Source organism: Pinus tabuliformis, chromosome 7, assembly GCF_031772625.1.
Source record: "Pinus tabuliformis cultivar Carrire ecotype Pingquan chromosome 7, CPIR1, whole genome shotgun sequence".
NCBI lineage: Eukaryota > Viridiplantae > Streptophyta > Pinopsida > Pinales > Pinaceae > Pinus > Pinus tabuliformis.
In genome coordinates, this window is record NC_142293.1 from 2016378163 (window position 1) to 2016399113 (window position 20951).

Consider the following 20951-nt stretch of genomic DNA (forward strand, 5'->3'; position numbering starts at 1 on the left):
TTCAAGAAGTCGATGGAATTGAACATCCTATATATTATTTGAGTAAAAACTTAAATGATACAGAAAGTAAATATTCTTATGTTGAAAAACTAGTGCTTGCAGCTGTACAAGCGATTCAAAGGTTTCGACATTATGTCCTCTTTCGGAAAACTACCGTCTTGTCAGATTGCAACCCCATGACTTATATACTGTCGCGACAGTTGCTGGGGGGCAAATATTCAAAATGGATAGCGATCCTTCAAGAGTTTGATCTGAAATTTGTAAAATCCAAATCAAAGAAAGCTCTAGTTTTCATAGAATTATTATGTGATTTCCCATCGTCGTCCAACGATGAAACATCGGAAGAGTCAATCGTGGACGAAAGTTTGTTTCTCATATCTGCAAGCGATAAATGGTATGGAGATATCATAGTTTATCTCCAAACCCAAAAATTCAGGCCTAACACCTCTCGCTCAGAACAAAAACGTATACGATACCAAGCAAAAGACTACATGATCATCGGTGATTCACTCTACCGCCGTGGTGTCGATACGGTTCTGAGGAGGTGCCTTACCCATGAGGAGGCCGAAAAAGCCCTAAATGATTGTCATTCAGGCGCGTGTGGGGGGCATCAATCTGGATATGCAACAGCACAACGAATCTTATGAGTAGGATACTTCTGGCCAACCATGTTCAAAGATTGCATAACCGCAGTCAGAAGCTGCCATGCTTGTCAAATTTTTGATAGCAAAACCAGACGACCACCCGCACCGTTGCAGCCTATAGTTTCTGTTGGGCCCTTCGCCAAGTGGGGCATCGATTTCATGCAATGTAACCCCACCTCGACCGGGGGGCATGGGTATATAATAGTCGCTGTTGACTATTTTACCAAATGGGCTGAGGCGATGCCTACATTGGATAACACTGGTGAAACAGCTGCCCTTTTCTTTTTCAATCATGTAGTCGCCAGGTTCGGCGTACCACAGGCTATAGTTACAGATCATGGATCGCATTTTCGCAATCACAAGATGGTCGAATTAGCTGCCAAGCTAGGGCTATCTCACGACAGCTCTACCCCTTATTACCCGCAAGCCAATGGACAAGTTGAGGCAATCAACAAGGTCCTGAAGCGTATGTTGCAAAGGATGATCGGGGTTCATAAAAGAAGATGGCACCTAATCCTGTACTCAGCTTTGTGGGCTTACCGGACCTCAGTAAAGAAAGCAATCGGGTTCACACCTTTTCAACTGGTGTATGGCCTGGAAGCAGTCTTGCCAATTCAGTGTGAAATTTCGTCGCTTAAACTCGCAATCAATCTCCTCCCCGGAACTTCAAAAGAAGAGGCTCGTTTCTTGGAATTAATCCAGTTGGATGAAACCCGTCGTGATGCCGCCTTGGTTAACGAGGCCCATAAGAAACAAGTCAAGGCTCAGGTCGACAAAAATGTCAAACTCCGTGTCTTCTCAGAAGGTGATTTGGTCTTGCTTTATGACCAAGAATCCGATAAATTGGGAGCAGGTAAATTCAAGTCCTTATGGATGGGCCCCTATATTGTTAAAAGGGTGTTAGCAAAAGGAGCCTACGAGTTAATGGATTACGATGGAATTCCACTGGCGCAGCCCCGCAACGGGTTGTACCTCAAGCGTTACTATGCTTAAATAGTAACCTACATGCTTTTGTTGTATTTTGTTTTCGCTAAAAGTGTTTGTTCTGATCGAGTGATCCACCTTTTTCCGTTGCAGATGTCGAACCTTCTAGAGACATGTGTTGGATATGCCGACGGAGTGAGTCGTAGTTCGCAGAACCTGTCCTCCGCAGCCTGGGCCATTTTTGATCCAAGCGGCGAGTTAGTAAGTTTCAGAGGAGTATGTATTGGGCAATCAACGAATAACATCGCTGAGTATAGCGCGTTGATAGAACTACTCTCTGATGCCATCACACGTGGCATACGTCGACTAATTGTCAGGCTAGACTCACAGCTCGTAATACTGCAACTCAATGGTATATATTTTGTTCGCAATCCAGCTATTTATCGCATGTTCCTAAGGGTTAAGATCTTGGAAAGACGATTTGATTCAATTCAATATCAACATATTTCAAGAAATTTAAACACATTAACCGACTCTTTAGCAAACTATGTGTTAGATAGACATTTGCAACATTTATAAAAGAGACACATCATCAAAGATTGTACATATGGATCACATAAATCAACCAGAATAAAACCCGAAAATCAAAATATATAAGTTGTTTATATAAGTTCATATATAATGTTCTGTAACCAAGACAAAATTGGTCATATGACCTAAAAACTCAAAAAGATGCTAGGGGGCACCCTAGCCTAGTGGTGCTCATGATAGTACGTCACGACCTGTGCAATCATGCGCAAGAGACAAGTCCATCGTCTAGGCACACCAATGGTATGCCACTGCAGCTGCAAAGGTAACTCGTCAATCTGTACATCCGGAAGGCCACGAGTAAGGCTCTCAACCTGCTCCTGCACAGCTGCAAGGGTCTCAGTGTCATCAAGATCGCGAATAACAACTCTCCTAGCAGGTTCCCCTGCCGGGGCAGTAGCTGGTGATCTCGGACAAACTGTTGGACGAACAGGACCAATATCTGCATGCACCCAAGAGTACAATTAAAAGTCTTGATAGAATAAAGCACAGCGACATTATGAGTAAGAACAATAAACAGTAATATGATCAAAGAGTTTACCAATGGCATCCCACTGCTCGCCATCTGGTAGCACCAAATCCGGATCACCTCGGAAATCCATACCCACATATGGATACTCAAAAAACGCCATCTCCTGGCGCTCGAACCACCTAAAGAAGGCCTCAGTAAAAGTAATCTTAGGTTGACCTGCATGCCTAGACATGTGGTCAACCCACCTCTGCATGCGTGGCTCGGTTGGAGAAGGCAAGTCAAGTATGATGTACTGAGGCTGCATCAGTGGGATTTTCTCCAAGGCGAAGGCAGTCAGAATAGAACCAAATCCAAAGTTCTTCAGCTTCCCGCCCTTTACCTTGGTCAACTGACTTTTCATCTGAACAAGTACTGCATCACACCAGTTGAATACTTTCGGTTGGAGACACTCCAAGGCGTGCTGCATATAAGACCTGTTGGCAACATGTAGAGCTGCGCTGTCGGCCATCCTACCAATAGTGAACAGAATGGACCTGAGAGCCCGATCAGTAATCTCACGGATAACAATATTGCCGTCTCTGCTCGGCTGAGAACCTTCCTTGCAATACTGATGGACATAATCTATGGTGGAATCAGTCCCCCGGGCCATACCTGATAAGGAAACGGGGGCACCTCATCTTGACAACCCAGTCAAGAAGTACATGTCCTCTATGGTCAAGGGGATGGTCTTCCCCCTAATCTGGAATAATTGGTTAATAGGATCCCAAGCATCAAGCATATACTGCAGTAGGGAAATCTGTGCTCTCATGCTAGAGATACGGAAGAACTTCAGCAGGCCACAGTTCCGCAGCGCGTTCACCGTGACCGGGTCATGGAGGGAAATCATGTCCTCCTCTTCATTTTCTCGTTCTCGCCATGTAAGGGACATTTTTTTCAAGGTTCCCTGCAAAGCAAACAAGAGAAAGAGTGAATTCCTGTTTTGATGAAAAACTGGCGAAAAAATCATCAAAAAAGACCTTGAAACTCAGTCCTTTTGAGCCCAGCGCAGGCAGAAGGTCCCCCACTTGCGCTGAGGGTCAGACTGCCTTAAGGAAGATTGACCTTCAGCGCAGGTTTCGAAAGGGGAACCTGCGCTGAACCTAGGGCGCCCTGGCAAAACTCCAGGGGCTCAGAAAGACCGGAAAACAGGCAAAAAACAGGGAAATGAAACCGTGAAAAGAAAGAGCTAGGGTTTAGCTCCTACCTGGTCCAGACGGCGCCGAAAATCGTCCACAGAATCTCCCGGAATCAGTTGGTGAAAATCAAGGGGGAAGAGGCACCTCCAGAGCTCCAACAAGCCAAATGCAAATGAAATGGTAAATGAGACGTAAAAACTCCTTTTAATGTCTTTTTACATAGTACAAAGTGAAATATTAGGGTTATAATCTCATTGTCATGCAAATATTATTCATTTCTAACAAAGTTTGTTGCAGCAATTGAAGATACAGTACTATATTCGAAAAGAGAAAAGCTAGTAATGGTAAAAAATCAAAATTTGACCATATAATCGAGCAATTTTAGCATAGAGTTCATGCTCGTTAAAAAATAAATGCAAGATTCGAGCAGTTTTACCGTGGAATTTATGCTCGTTAAAAAATAGAAAAGCGTGAGCAAGAGTTTCCCCCAGAGTTCAAGCTCATTAAAAAATGAACCTATTTCGGTAAATAACCATTGTGATCGTAAATTTATTAGCCATAAAAAGCCTTGGTCGTGTTTGCACCCGCCACCTCCATTCCATTTGGCCGATCGTTCACTCCCATATGATTGTTTACCCATTTTGAGGAACAGCTGCGAAGAGTGATTTCACTTAGCCATCCTTGTGACACTGCCGTGATTGGAAATTTCCAACCTGTACCTGGAATCTGCTGCTATCCCTGTTTATCACTCGTTCCTCAAAAGACGAGTCTTCTTTGAGCTCTTTTCATCTGACTCGTAAAATATGAAAAGTTTGCCGAGTTTTGGCCTTCCAGCTCGTTAAAAGGACCGGAAGAACTATCCCTCCTCTAGATTTTAATCTTTTTGGACCTGAGGGATTATTGCACAAAAAGGTCGAGCGCTTGTTTTATTCGGCTCGTTAAAATTATCGAAAATTCATCCCTTCTGTATTGTTTTATACTTTTTCGGACTTAAGGGATTAGATGACGAAAAAGGAATTTTGGAGTTAACTTTTTGTACCTTTTCAGACTCTCTAAAAATGAAAAGGGCCGAGTTTTCCTTGTCGTTAGACTCGTTAAAATGATTAAATAGCGACAAACTTGTCTTTAGACGAGAACGAGTTTCCCTATCGCTAGGCTCGTTAAAACATAGTGATGGGCTTGCCCGAAGGGCAGGTTATAGAACAAGCATATGTTATCCTCCTCAAGCTTGACAAAAATAAAGAGGTACTGGTCAGAAATGACTGGGGAAAAATTGGGAGAACCTTAAAGCTTTAATGGTAGCAAGTCGCTCTTGAACATGACACTTTTTCCTCCGTATCACATCGGGTTGGGTTGTTTCATTCACCGGTCTCATCACCAAGGTCTTCGCCAAACCATCTGTATTTGGGGTAATGCTATCGATCCATCACATCAGTGTCGTTATATGTTCAAGAGATGTGTTCAGAAAGAGTCAACCGTGTCCCATCCACTGCCATACATTATCCTTCATCCACCCATGATCGCCACCCTGAATCATATCTCACAGATTATTTTCACCTCCACTAAAATCATTAGCTCCGTTCCGTGTCACTGATGAGGGATTCATTAAGGCCCTCCTTTGACGGATCGCTTCTTGTCGACTTCAGCTCATTATCCAAGAAGTTGATCTAGGAACACCCCCCCAGTACTTTGAAGCTTGCATGCCTCAATGGCAAGTTTCTCACTTCCGGCGACAGGTATACATTAATGACCTTCGACCAGAAGATTTTGCGTGGTGTTCGACGCCAAGTCCTTTATTCACACCATGTGAATTGTACTGCAGTACCTTGAGGGTCATTGTCATTATTGGTGATTCCTCTCGCACTTGTTAACGGTTTACATTATCGACCGGTAATCAAGCGATGTCTTTCCATGTTCGACTTCAGCGCAATTCTCACATGGATCGACTTGTACTTAGAGTGAAGATCGAGCGAGTTTTGAAGACCCCGGATCTAGTTTCATCCATCCGAGCTGCGATATATATATTCAGGAAATATAAAAACATTTGTTATGTACATCATTGCAGCAGATGATCATCCTACTCAAAGGATGATAATTTCAGCAGAGAATTATCAGTCTACCATCAGACGATCGTCTGTTCTATGTACCAAAATGAATTTATAAAGCTGAGCATGGGAATGCCCGCCTCAGCTAGATCATGAAAGCAGAATGAAAAATAATGTATTGTAGTGTATTTTATTACAGGGCACCTCTCAGCGATTGAAGGAACTTCGGATCCTCTTGATAAAGCATTTCACCCGATAAACGACCTCATACTTTAGGGGGCAACTGTTATAGACATTTTTGTGCCTAACAGCATGAAGCATGAAATGTCGATAATCTGAGGGATCCAAAGTCCCTAAACATGTTGTTCCTACCCCTAGAGGAACAAGGTCAGCAAACCGCAGCACTGAAAATCAGTTCTCCACCTGAAAACACTCAAAAACAAGCTATTTCTGGATCATGTCAGCTGCTCCACTGAGCATCTGCGCTGAATGTCAACTGCTCCACTCTGTACCTGTGCTGAATGTCAAAAGCAATGAAGGCTACCTGCGCTGGGCGAGATTTTCCAAGTGGCACAATCATTCTGCAAGGTGTCAAATGCCCAGGAAGCTTCCAAGATGACACTTGGATCAGGGAATTCGCCTTGTGATGAGTAAGAGGATCTAGATCTCCAAGTGGAGGCAAGAGACTCCAAGTGGACTCAAGAACTGAAGATTAACTGAAGTAGGAGAGGGCACTAGTCAGCTTCATGTCAGTCTCAAGCTGACTCATACTTTCTCCAAAACTTCTATATATAGAGCTCTCTCATGAGGTCTATGGAGGCTGGAATTTTGTGCAAGTAAGGAAGTGCTGTTGGTTTGAGTATAGAACTATTGGGTGATTTGCTTGAAGGAGGTGAAGAGGAGATTTCTTTCTGCTAGGAGGTGTTGTTGGATTGGGCCTACTATGGTTGTAACGCTCTCAGAACTTTACTTCTTCCATTAATAAAGTATTTGAGGTTCTTCTATATGCATGTGTCTCATTGGTGAATTGATGCTTGTATATTTGATTTATTCTAATCCCTGAATCGATTATGGATGTATGCTTCTTGTAGTTTCCTTTTCTTGTGCTTTTACAGGATCTTTGTGTAGCTGGGCCGGTGAAAGAGCAAGGAGCTAGGAGCAAGAAGCAAAGAGGGAAGATTGGATCAACCATTAGCGTAAGATAATGGTTAGTGGATTCTCTTTCTCTTCTCCCTCTCATCTCATAAAGAAGTAATCTTAAATAACTTTGCATTCAGTTGTTGCTGAGGTACTATCACCCTTAGAGTGGGATACGGTCATTCCGTATTGGATACTTTTCCCAACAACACACAGGCTATGACAGTAGAAGATGCCAGTAAGAGCATCGAGATAGTCACAGAAATCCCTAAATCACCATGCATGTTGAGACCCAAGAAAGATAAGCAACCCATGATCCCAGTGTGCATGTCCCCTTGAAACCTATTGCGAACCAAAATAACCATGGAGGAAAGGGGGAAGGTAATTAACTTGGAAGCTAAGGAGGAGGAAGAGGACTATGAGGAAATCTTGATAGAAGAGGACAAGCATAAAGACATGGAGGAAGAAACTAAGGGCGGAGACCCTCTAATCAGGCTACCAGCGTATGTTCCTCCGTGGAAGGGGAAGGCAAAGGCGCCCAAGGATCTCGATGATAGTAAAATCTCTCTACAGACTTCACTGCTACCTGACGATATCATCTTTGAAGGAGCACACCTTCATCGAGTGCCGATTTTAAAATTTGAAGATTGGGATCTAACCAACCACGAAGAAATTCCCTCACTTGGCAACTGCACAGCTCATGTGGCTAAAGAAAAACACCATGGCGGGAGTCATCAAGTTGGAGCCGCACAAGTGGTTGTCCAGAGTAGAAAGGGTAGGGTTGTTGAACTTGTTCTACGTGTCACATTACCATCGCACCCTAGTGACTATCTGTTAAGGGATAAATTCCCCTAGGGTCTTGGTTTGATAACCTAGCAGATCAGAGGTTATTTACAGAGAGAAACACACATTCCATATAGCCATGATGCTCATATAAACAAACTATACAAAAAGGGGGTGCACTTGAGGGTCCTTTGTTTGAGATCTAGTTAGGTTCCAAACCCTCTTCGAGTTCCTTTTAGTCCCTCAGCATGCAAAACAAACAATTCTAGAAAGTATAGCAGTATATTGACCAAGCATCATAAAGAAATCATCTTCATAACATAAGGAAAGGTAGTTAGTTATACAATTAAAAACAACCATTCACATATGAATCATAACATTGACATCATAAACATGAAGAAGATTTATATCAAGAACAAGACAAGTGTTTCTTCTATTATAAATAACTAAAGTATAGAAAGGAATGATTTCACCTGATTTTTCCTTTCGCAGGCTTCAAGCAGAACTATCCTCCGAATTCGTCCAGTATCAAGCCTTCAACAAACTCCTTCCATGACTTACTGCATGATCTCTCAAGTAGAAAGATATCATCACACAAGGAAACAAGGGTTTCCTGTAAATAGGGAAAGCACTGGAAGCACAAGGATCTTCAGACCTGGTTAGGGAAAATCTCAGTAGAGTGATCTTTCTCTCTATTCTTTCCTCCATTAGGCCTTCCCATTGAAGCCATTTTATACTTCTCCCAAAGTAGTTTTTTAGTTGGGAATTCGTTGGGAACAGTTGGGCCATGGGCAATAATAGGTAATCAGCAGGTAAAACCCACAATCTTCGCCCGAAATTAAGGAGTTTTAATTTTTTTAAGCGTTTTAAGACATATACATGGGTTGGGTATACACAGACCCGTGTACACATGCGTTTATCTTAGGGCAATGTCATGTACAGGGAGTAAAACATTGTTTTTTGAATATTTGGATTAGGTCTGGAAGGACGGGTTGCCCAAGGACATGAGTGCAACATCACAAACATCAAGGGTGAGATTTGGAGCTATAACAGATGCCCCCTAATATATGATGTCAGAAGGGGTACATGATGGATGAAATGTATTAAGCAAGTTCATGGAAAGGAAATCTGTCAAAAACTGAGAAGGACTTCACTTGAGTTTAGCCTGCCAAGTCACAAAAGGAGATTAGAAAGAAACAATGTCTGAGGCGGGCATACCCATGCTCAGAGAGAGTAAAGCATGTCTTCATATCAATTACAAGTAGATCCACTAATTATACAAGTATAAAGAACTGGAAAATACATAATGGATCATCTGATCACAATCGAACAAGTACATGTCTGAATATCACATATAAGAATGTCAATGATGCTGAAGAATGAACTAGATCACTGATATCAAAGAAAGATCACAAAAGGTACCAAATGGACATGATGGAGTAGGATGGTACTACACTTCAAACTCAGGTGCCAGCATATAGAATTTCGCCATGAATGACTGCAACATATAAGGTATAGTGGTATCAACTAGCAACAACAAGAACAACTGTTAAGTGACCCAAATGAATGCTGATGCAACCTGAGGTCTTCACTGACTGCCATGGTACATTTCTACACTATGGGAATAAATTATCTGGAGTCGACCATGTGAGAAATCGTTTGATTATTGGTCATTGATGTATACCGTTAACAAACACAAGACTACTCACTGATAATGATAATGAGCGTCAAGGTACCCAGTACAATCTAACAAGTGTGAATAGATGAGCTGGAGTCGAGCACCTGTAAGAATCTGTCAATTAGGAGACAATGATGGTTTCCCACTGTTGATAGTGAAGGATCTGCCACTGATGACAGCAAACCCCAAGGTACTGCCAAATGGACTCTAGATCTTTTCCCAGAGCAATGAGTCGTAATTTATGGGGAAAGATCTGCAAGAAGGAAGGCATTAAGGCATCCTTCATCAATCTAGCGTGAGTGTAACCGGTAGGCCAATAATGTGGAAGGAATCAGATGAAAAATGATGTAGTAACCCAACCAAAGAACATTTCCGGTGTATACAAGATGTGGCTAGTGCACGACAGAAACCCTCTGAACCAACCAATAATGAAAGCTGGGACAGAGGCAAGGTATCCACCAATAGGGTCAAAAGGAAACTAAGGTACTGCACGAATCCCAATGTGTGATAATGTAAGCTCATGTCAAACACAAGGGAAAGCACTCAGTCAAAGACCCATGATATTAATCAATGCTGAGCACAAGATGACCTATCAATAATAAAAATAGGGTCAGGGTGCAGCTCTAGGCTTGTCCTCAAAGCAAGATGTCGTCGTCGATAAGGAAAAGACCCGCCAACAAGAAGTCAATGGGGACCTTCTCAAACCGGCATGAGTAAAGGACCAATATAGCTGATGTGATGATAGACATGATACTAACAACCAGGGATGGCCGAATGAAAAATGAGTCAAGGGACACCGCAGAGAGGCTGACTCAGGCTAACTTCCCTTGAACAAAAGGACGACTCAATGTGACTATGTGGCAGCATATGATGACTCTGTATAAGTTCGTCATGCAGGAGGCACGAACGAACCCTCCATATGATTTGAAGAGATAACCAATCGGGGGAGGAATGAATCAATAACAAGGTTAAGGTGTGACTGGGTCAAACTAAATCCTGCCCAAACGGAAGAGACTTTGCTTTGAGTGCTTTGTTCAAGGGTGACATGATTGACTCTAGCTACCAACAATAAGTGGAAATATTGTCTCATTCCTGCTCTTTTTTTTGGAATATATAATTTTTTTGTATTTTTCTTTAAGTTGGAAAAAGAATAAAAGAATGCTATGGTACAGTGGAAAGAACAAGTGTCGGTGAAACATATGATCTATTTCCTGGGATTGGAACGTTCCTGTGCTCAATGCAGGGAGGTGAAAATTGGTCAAAGACACTCAAAGGTGTGTTCATTCCACGGATCAAGGTGTGTCAAGTTGCAAAAGGCAAGGGCATGCAAGTTTGATTTTGTAGTTTTCATGGTCAAAAGTTGGCTTAAACACGAGTCCAAGTGAAGCTGACTTAAGGCCAAAAGGGTCAAAATGGTCAAAATGCAATGCAGTAATAAAACTCAACACAAAGGAGCCTCTAGGGTATAAGGCCAAAATGAAGTGAAGAAGTAAAGAGGAATGAGTCTTCATCACATAAGTCATGGTGGGACTACAGAGGACTCCCGAGCCTACTCAGATCGGAGCAGCATGGACAACAAATGTCGGTGAGGTGCTAACTACGATGCCCATGAAAAGGATGGCTCTACCATCGTGTCATGATTAAAAAATTGGTGAGTGAAAGTGGTTTACGAACCATAACATGATGGGGTCGACCCTATGGCAAGTGTATCGAAAAATGGAGGCTAGTATTCATAATGCAACAGAAAATTGGTGTCCCTAACGTATATGCCAGTGAGAAAATGATACCTGCCATGACGGGTCAACAGCCATGGAACTGTCTCGAAACTATCGAAGAAATGTCCAAAATGTCCGGAAAATGAAACCATTCTCCACATTCCAAGCTCCCAAGTTAAAATTTACATGAGACCAAACAAAATCAAGTTTTGAAAAAAATTTGCATTTTCAAAGCCTATAAATAGTCTTTTGGACTCACCATTTTCACCATTTGAGTTTGAGAGCAAAGGATTGGAGCAAAAGAAGCAAACTTTTCCATACACCAAATTCAACCATTCAGATCCTTCCAAAATCACTAGGTAACCTCTATACTTGTCTTGCATTCAATTGTGACTAGTTTTAAAATTTTAATTTAAGTTTTACCGTTGAATATTTTGTCAAAAATTTCATCGCAGCGTATACGCGGGTTGGATATATGAAACTCACGTACACACGAGCCCTACACACGACTGTGTGTAAATGGACCCGCATATACGCCGCGAACATTTCAAACAAAAAAAATAATGGTCTAAAATCATTTTTTCTTTAGGATGCCAGTCACTTGGCGAGAAAGAGAGAATATCTCAGTGAATGATGAGGTAATGAATGATCCAAATGCTTTGGATGCCTTGTGGGGATGTGGTTTGCTAAAATTCTTCAAAATGTCGAATATGAAAGAAAACATATGCTTGCTTGAGATGCTCATTCACTACTGGAGCATCGAGGATGATTCATTTATGATTGACCAGATGCCACTCAGGACAGAAGTGGAAGAAATTTATTTCATCACATGCCTTTCCCGATGGGGAGAGGTAGTAAATTCTAGGAGCACGACAAGAGGCAGTCTCTCGATTGAGTAATACGTACATATATATTGCTCGGGATATCCAGAAAAGGTTGTAAGTTATATTCCAATCAAACATGTGGCGAGTTTATCGCTGAGGATAATCCTGTTTACTATAGATAGAGTAAACTGATCAACTTCTTTGCACCGGGAATCACGGGCAACCATGAGCTTGGTAGTAGACTATTTGACCACTCTATTTGACTGGTGTACTCCTCTTTTGGCTAGCCTGAAAAGGAAGCTTACTTCCATCAAGTAAGGGCAGACCAAAAACTATGGATATGGGACTATTTTGTGTTCTTTCTTTCTTGAGAGGGTCCCTGCACTTCGACCTAGAGTACCAGTTTCAATCAGCACCCCACGAGATCCACGAATGGGCAGCTGGGCTGACTTGATGAAATGTCTAGGAGGTGGGGACCCATGGACTGCATTTGATGATGACTTCTTCTCCTGGTGGGAGCAGCAGATCATCGCTGTAGATGACTACCCTTATGTTGGGTTGGATTTCTGAGGTAAGTGTTTTTTGATTTGATGATTTTTTTTTTGTTTTGATTTTTTCAAATATGATAATGAAATTTGAAAAATAATTTTGATAGGATTCAAATGATTAATATGATGATCATGTTCCAGATATTGGGCCGGTACGACGAGATGAGTTCCCACGACACAAACGTCACGGCTGAAGAGGCAGCTGCAGACACAGAGTGACTCCTACACATAGTTCAACAACACTTAGTGAGACTCACTCACAGAGTACCAATGGCAGTGGTAGAGGATCTTCCTGTAGATATGTAGCGTCATGTGGTTGGCATGCCATGTGACCGGGTTTGCACTCTTAGGCGTGTGGCCAATACGATAGTTACCTACTTAGTTGTTCATCCTGAGCCGGGGCATTAGATGTATTGGACATGATTATGGGCATTTGAGTCCCAATTTTTGTATATTATTTTGGACACACTTATGTACAATCAAGATGTTTATGTATATATATACAGTTTGACTTTTTGATGCTTGATTTTATTGTGACGAATGATTGATGTGCCGTGTAATGCTTGATTAGCGATAGAATCAGCTAACCAATTATGAGATCTTGGAATGTGCAAATAATTAATGTAAGTAAATGATCTTTGCAACAACCTCACCCTTAAATACTGGCGATATAAACCTGGATCCCTTACCCAATAAATGTTATTCAATTGTGACACTATCAATTGTGAATCAAGATAGACTACAAATGAATCAATTTCATAAGAAATGGCTTTGGATAGTAAATTAATGACGGCAGTATACTCAGCCATATTATTTGAAGCGGGACCAATGCATACTCCCCTTGACATCATCAATTGACCAGTTGGATAGTAGAGTGCCCAAGCTGCGGAAGCGAGGTTCTGAGTGTGCCAACTAGCACCATCGGCGAATCCAAAATAGACCAAGTCATCCATCAACTCCTACCACAATAGACCAAAAAATGTCGATATCAAAGACTCTCGATGAGATATGTACAAATATACAAAATGTACAAAGAAGCCATTGCCTAGTTACTACTTGTTACACTAAAAAATGTCACCATGACTATTTACAGTTAGTATGGCTCTATCAACAATCATGCTACCCTCTTAGGCAAGTATTATGCCTCTGCTCTCCATGTCAAACTCCAAAAAAGAGAGAAAGTCTTTCTAAATGTATTTATCTCTGGGGACGCAGGTTCTCTCAACCTTACCTGCGGGTACGCACACAATGTTCACAAAAGCTGCGTCTTTGGACGCTCTGTATGTAAATGGGCAGGTGCGTCCCCCTATAAAGGTTAAAATGCGCAAGTTTCATCTTTAAAAAGTCACTTGTGGTCATTTCTAGAGCATTCTAGAAGGTTGTTCGACGTGTATTGAGCGCCTCCAGATGGTTCTTGCACTCCTACCAAAGAGGAACTTATCCCATCAATAGGGGAGTTATCCCATCCAAAGAGGGGATTATCCCATTGATGGTGGACCTGATTAACTTCCTCTTGAGCACTATAAATACAGGCATTGGGCCAGAAGGAGGGAAGGTTGAAAGCTATACATTTCTAAGGGTAAATGCTGCAGGAATTAGGACTCCCATTAACAAGCTTGAGGAGGATAACATATGCTTGATTATAAGCTCATCCTTTGGATGAGTCCAACCTAGTTTTGATTCGAACCCTAGGAAGGAGTGGTTCGTTCCTGTTTGTAATTGAACAGGTCCTTTACTGTGAAATTTTAACAAGTCCAGTATAGGAGAAACTCGGCGTTTTTCAACTTTAGAGAGTCTGAAAAACTTAAGAAGACTCCAGGTTGAACTTTTTCGTAGATTTGTGTCCCTCAAGCCCGAAAAAGTATAAAATAATACCTGGGGGAACCGCTTGATCTTGCGACCAAGGAGTACTTTCATAATTAGTGCGACTGACCTGAAAAATAAAAAGAGATCAAAGACACGTCGTTTTATTTCCAGTATCGAGTTTGAAACGACAAAAACCCGGCAATCTTTTCCTGTTTTTATGGTCAGAAAAGGGCTATAAGGGGACCGTCTTTTAATTCCGTTTTAACGAGTATAAAAGAAACACTCGACAATCTTTTCATATTTTAGGAGTCAGAAAAGGGCTTAAAAGATGACTCTGATGTTTCACTTTTTCCTAAGTTTTAACGAGTTCGAAAAAATGATAAAAATGTACTCATGGTTTTCACTTTTTCGTAAGTTTTTATTGAGTTCGAAAAAATGATAAAAATGTACTCATATGGCCGACTTTCAATTTAATTTACGAGCAGGAAAAGACGGAAAGAACCCGGCATTTTCATTTGTTTTACGAGAATGAAAGATAGAAAAATAATCTCGGTATTTTCATGAGTTTAACGAGTCTTAAAAATAACTGAAATTGACTCGAAATAGGTTTCATTTTTACAAAAGCTTGAAACAGATAAAAACTATGCTTCAAAGTAGTTTCATTTTTACACAAGCTTGAAACAGAGAGAAAACTGTGCTTGATGCCCCCTAAGCATGATTGCTATAGCGCATGCCCCCCCAGCTTCATTTCATTCAACCAGTTGGATGAAATGAAGGTTGAGTTACGAGATCATTTGAAAGACTCGACCTAAAACTGTAAGAAAATTATGTAAAAACTGAAATAACTAACCTAAACATACAACCTAACATCTATGAGGTCTAGTTAAACTCTCGACTCAATTAGAGGAGGATTTGTTTCATTTTTTAACGAGCTTGACACAGGAAAAGAACTATGCTCGGATTCGGTTTCATGTTTACGCAAGCTTGAAACGAAAAACTATGCTTGTTATAAGTTCACATGCCCCCAGCATAATGACACAAAACGAGGTACATGCCCCCCAAGCTTCATTGCATTCAATGAGGTGGATGGAATGAAGCTTTACTTTCAAGATCTTGGAAAGACTTGTGGGAGTTGTTTCATTTTTTAGTGAGGTTGACAAAGGAAAAGAACTATCCTCAAAACCCTTGTTTCATTTTTTAAACGAGCTTGACACAAGATAAGGAACTATGCTCATAACTACTCTCTACAATCTACCTAACAAAAAACTATACTCTAAAAACCTTGATTCATTTTTTAACGAGCTTGACACAAGACAAGGAACTATGCTCTAAAATCCTTGATTCATTTTTTAATGAGCTTGACACAAGACAAGGAACTATGCTCATAAATACCTTCTACAATCTACCTACTTAACCTACCCTTGTTTCATTTTTTAACGAGCTTGACACAAGACAAAGAACTATGCTCAAAAAGTTCGCATGCCCCCAGTATAATGATGCAAAGCGAGGTACATGCCCCCCAGGCTTCATTGCATTCAACCAGATGGATGGAATGCAGGTTTACTTTCAATATTTAACTTGAAAAGGGAGTTTTTTCATTTTTAAGGAGGTTGACACAAGAAAAGAACTATCCTCATACCTGATTCATTTTTTAACGAGGTTGACTCAGTAACAGGAACTATCCTCATTACATCCAGTTTCATTTTTTAATGAGGTTGAGACGGGAACAAACTATCCTCACACCTGATTCATTTTTTAATGAGGTTGACTCAGTAACAGGAACTATCCTCAAACCTAATTCATTTTTTAACGAGGTTGACTCAGTAACAGGAACTATCCTCAAACCTGATTCATTTTTTAACGAGGTTGACTCAGTAACAAGAACTATCCTCAAAACCCTACTTGCTACAATCTACCTACATATCCTAAAATCTACCTGATTCATTTTTTAATGAGGTTGACTCAGTAACAGGAACTATCCTCATACTAGCCTGTTTCATTTTTTAACGAGGTTGATACAGGAAAAAACTATCCTCGTACACATTGATTCATTTTTTAACGAGGTTGACACAGTAAAAGGAACTTTCCTCATACTCACTGATTCATTTTTAACGAGGTTGACACAGTAAAAGGAACTTTCCTCACAACTCCTTGTTTCATTTTTTAATGAGCTTGACACTTTGAGTTATTCATCACCAAGCCATCTGTCGTGTCGTTATGTGTTCAAGAGGTCTGCAGGCAAAAATTTCATCTGCAAAATACTTGTCATCCATTTGACCATCCCTGAGTCAGTCCTTACAGCAACATTTCTTCAACTTGAACAATGATTTCGTGTTGTGGGCTTGCCTACAACGGGTCGCTTTCTATCGACATCAGCACATTATCTAGAGAGATGACTTAGAAATCGTCAGTACCTTGAAGTCTGCATGCATCAATGGGAGGTTTCTCGCCTTTGACATCAGTTTACATCATTGACTTTCGATCAAAGGATTCTGTGAAATGTTCGACATCAACTCATTCATTCACATCTCATGGATTGTACTGGGTACTTTGAGAATCATTGACATTACTGGTGGTCTCTCTCACACTTGTTAACAGTTTACATCATCGACTGGTAATCAAGTGGTTTCTACCATGTTCGACATCAGCTCATTTATCCGCATGGATAGAATCGTACCAATTCGGGAAGTAGAAGTGAAGACCCTGGATCTAGTTTCCACCATCCAGGTTGCAAGGAGTTTTGTATTCATTATCTAAGTAGACTAATCATAAACAGATGGCTGCACCCATACTGTGTCTACAAAAGTCTATGATTATGATGTACTGCAAGATCATTCCTGTATCAGAGTAGTTAGTCTGTTAGTTAAAGTTTTAATCTGAGTATGGGAATGCCTACCTCAGTGATGATATAATATTATACATGTATTTTGTGTTGAAAATTGCAGGTTCTGACCAGGCTCTCCACGAGATAATCCTTGAAATGATAAAGCGCTTCACCCTTCCTAGATGATATAAAACCCTAATCTATTTCAGGCTTCGCACTTTAGGGGGCAATCTGTTACACTAAAAAATGTCACCATGACTATTTACAGTTAGTATGGCTCTATCAACAGTCATGCTACCCTCTTAGGCAAGTCTTATGCCTCTGCTCTCCATGTCAAACTCCAAAAAATAGAGAAAGTCTCTCTAAATGTATTTATCTCTAGGGACGCAGGTTCTCTCAACCTTACCTGCGGGTACGCACCCAATGTTCACAAAAGCTGCGTCTTTGGACGCTTTGTATGTAAAGGGGCAGGTGCATCCCCCTGTAAAGGTTAAAATGCGCAAGCTTCATCTTTAAAAAGTCACTTGTGGTCATTTCTAGAGCATTCTAGAAGGTTGTTCGACGTGTATTGAGCGCCTCTAGATGGTTCATGCACTCCTACCAAAGAGGAACTTATCCCATCAATAGGGGAGCTATCCCATCCAAAGAGGGGATTATCCCATTGATGGTGGACCTGATTAACTTCCTCTTGAGCACTATAAATACAGGCATTGGGCCAGAAGGAGGGGAGGTTGAAAGCTATACATTTCTAAGGGTAAATGCTGCAGGAATTAGGACTCCCATTTAGAAGCTTGTGAGGAGAGATTGCCATCTTTGCTTGTTCTATTTGGAAGTGGGTGAGCTTTGTCAAAGTAAAGGAGAACCTTTGATGGACCCTGGGAGGGACTTGCACAACACCAAGGCTCAGGTTGTATTTGTTCCTTTTGTTACCTATTAATGCAAACGAGTCCATTCTTCTCAATAACTTGTTATTTATGAGTTATTTCATGTACTCCTTGGTATATGTGTTAAATATGTTTTATTCTATGAGATTATCAAGTGCTATTTAATCGTTTGATTGTTAGTGTATGCAGGTTTCAAAGTGAAGGAGGAGCTCATCCGGATCAGCGGAGCTGGACTGCTACAACAGCGTTGGATTACAGGTAGGATCTAAACACTTGATTTCCTGTATAGTAAATGCATGTTTAGAGAAGGATTGCTCTTGTTTGTCTTGTTTGTCACTAGAGAGTCTTAGGCTCCTAGGGAGGTTGGTTGTGTCCACACAATCGACTCTTTCTTCCTGACACTACTTAAGCAAAGTACTTCTTGAGGTAGAGCCCATTTTGGGGCTCCGCCAACTTGTTTCCCTCAAAATCGATTAACTCATATGACCCTTATTCTAAAACTCGTTTAATTATGAAGGGACCATACCACATAGGCTTGAACTTTCCTACCCCCAATATATCCTTATCTTGGTCGTAGACTAAGACGAGGTCACCTTCAGAAAAGAATCAAGGGTGTATAGCTTTATCATACTGCTTTTTAACCCTTTTCTTATGAGCCTCATTGATTGTGGCGGCATCTTGATGTTGCTCATCGAGATGTTCCAAAGGTGTAAAAACCAGTAGTAGTCTTTACAGAGGTTCGGTATGCCCAAAGAGCCGGATACAACATAAGGTTTCAATTGGACCGATTTTTGTCGATTGTCTGTTGAAGGATCGTCTTGAGAGTTTTTTTTACTGCCTCGACTTGTCCATTGGCCTGAGGATAATAAGGAGACGAATGTTCCTGGTGGAAACCCATTTTTAGAGCCAATTCAGACATTAGTTGATTCTGGAAATGACTTCCATGGTCAGTGACAATCTCTCTCGGGATACCGAATCTTGAGATACTCTGATTAAAAGGAACAATGCTGCCATTTCACTATCATTTTTATAAGTGGGCATGGCCTCGGCTCACTTCGTAAAGTATTCTATAGCCACGATAATGTACTTGTGATTCGTCGCTGAAGGCAGATTACAAGTTGTAAAATCAATACCCCACTTTGTAAAAGGACCGATAGTGACAACGGGAAAAAGAGGAGCTAGATGTGCGCGCATCTTCTGAGTATAAATTTGATAGGGGTGATAATGTTTGACCTCTTCAACATAATCTTTGAAGATCAAAGGCAAAAAATAGCCGGCACGTAAGATACGCTGGGCTGTAGCAAGCCCTGATAGATGACCACCACAAGCTCCACTGTGGCAATCATTAAGCACTGACTCTGCTTCCTCTAAGGTAAAACAACACTGAAGGATTGAATCAACCCCTCGAGAATATAACGTATCACCAATGATAACCTAATTCTTGGCTAGGTGACGTAGTTTTTGACGTTCATCCTTAGAGAAAGTAGAGGGAAACCTTGAAGTCTCGAGATAGACAATGATATCTCCATGCTAAGGGTTGAGTGAAGAGATGAGGAATAAATGTTCATCGGGAAAACTTTCCTCATAAATAGTATCCTCCCCACAAGGTAGCTCAAAAATTAGCTCGGTGAAAACCATGGATTTCTTAGACTTGGCAGACAAGAACGCGAGATCAAATTCTTGTAAAATGACTATCTATTGATTATATTTGCCCCCAATCACTTTCCTACTGAGGAAAAACTGAAATGGATTGACCGCCGCTAAGACAAAGTTTTGCGTAGAAATATATAATGACGGAGCCGCTGGACAACATGGACAGCTGCCAAAGCCAACTTCTCAACCGGAGAATAGAAAAGTTCAGGACCTATCAAGCCTTGGCTCAAATAATAAATCACATGCTCCATGAGAGCATCGTCTTCCTGAATCAGAACCATCCCAATGGTTGATTCTGCTGCAGCGAGATATAACAGGAAGTCCCTACCATATTCCGATGGACACAAAAGCGGGGCAGAGACTAATGCCTTTTTCAAAGCATCGAACGACTCTTGCACAAAGTTGTCCCATACAAATGGAACTCCTTTACATAGAAAACACATAAATCGTTTAGTGATCTCGGCATAGTTCACTATAAACCTTCTTAAGGAATTAGCTTTCCCTTGAAGAATTTGAAGTTGTCGAATTGAGGTCGGGGAAGGAAACTAAATTATGGCCTCAACCTTGAGGGGATCAACTCGAATCCCTTCATTTGACATGATGAACCCTAATAACCGACTAGATGTAACTGTGTAAACACATTTATTGGGATTCAACGAGATCTTATAAAAATGACATCACTCAAAAACCAATCGAAGGTGGCTAGGATGATCAGTTCTCTTTTGAGAATGAGCAGCTAGATTCTCCAAGTATGCTTCGATGATATGTTAATGTCATGGAAAGCATATGACATGGCCTGCTGGAAAGTAGCTCTAGCATTTTTAAGACCAAAAGGCATCTTTCTGTATGCAAAGGTACCCTAGGGACATATAAAATTTGTCTTATGTTGATCTTCAGGATGGATAGAGATTTGATTATAACCTGAAAAACCGTACATGAAGGAAAAAATATCATTACCCGCACACTCGTCAATTATCTAATCAATAAATGGTGTGGGGTAATTATCTTTGGGACAAGCTTTATTTAGGTCCCTAAAGTCAATGCATACTCAGATTGTTCCTTGCTTTTTATCCACAGGGACTGGATTAAAAACCCAATCGGTGAGAGGAACGGGGTATATAAACCCACCTTGAGCAGCTTCTCTACTTCAGCTTTAATGGCTGCTTCTTTCCTAGGATTAATCGGTCAAAGCCTTTGACGGACTGGTTTGGTGTTTTCATATGTCCTGATCTCATGTTGAACTATAGATGG